Genomic DNA, 398 nt, shown 5'->3' with positions numbered 1-398 from the left:
AGTAGGTTATATTTTATTAATTTTTGAAAAATAAAATATAAAGATGTTTAAAAGCTGGACAGCATAATAAAAGATGGAAATTTCTTAAAAATACTGCACTGAAGGTATTCATCCAACGGTGCGTGATCGAAAAACGAAAAAAAATCTTAAAGAGAAGTACATGTGCAAATAAATCTTTCGTTTGCGGGAGTACGTACTCCTCATCTAGCCCCCATGAGTTCGTCCATGCTCTGCTAAGGTTTCACTGCGCCGCCTCCATGATTACACCTTTCATTATCTTTTCTTCGTCAAAGTCTTTTCCATCTTCTTCTACTTTTTTCTTTTAATTTCTTTCCCACTTAGTTCCCTAATTTTCGTTTCCTCTCCCAATTCATTCCTCTTTTAATTCATTCCGTTTT

The sequence above is a fragment of the Arachis ipaensis genome, chromosome B09, assembly GCF_000816755.2.
Source record: "Arachis ipaensis cultivar K30076 chromosome B09, Araip1.1, whole genome shotgun sequence".
NCBI lineage: Eukaryota > Viridiplantae > Streptophyta > Magnoliopsida > Fabales > Fabaceae > Arachis > Arachis ipaensis.
This window is presented reverse-complemented; position numbering follows the sequence as displayed.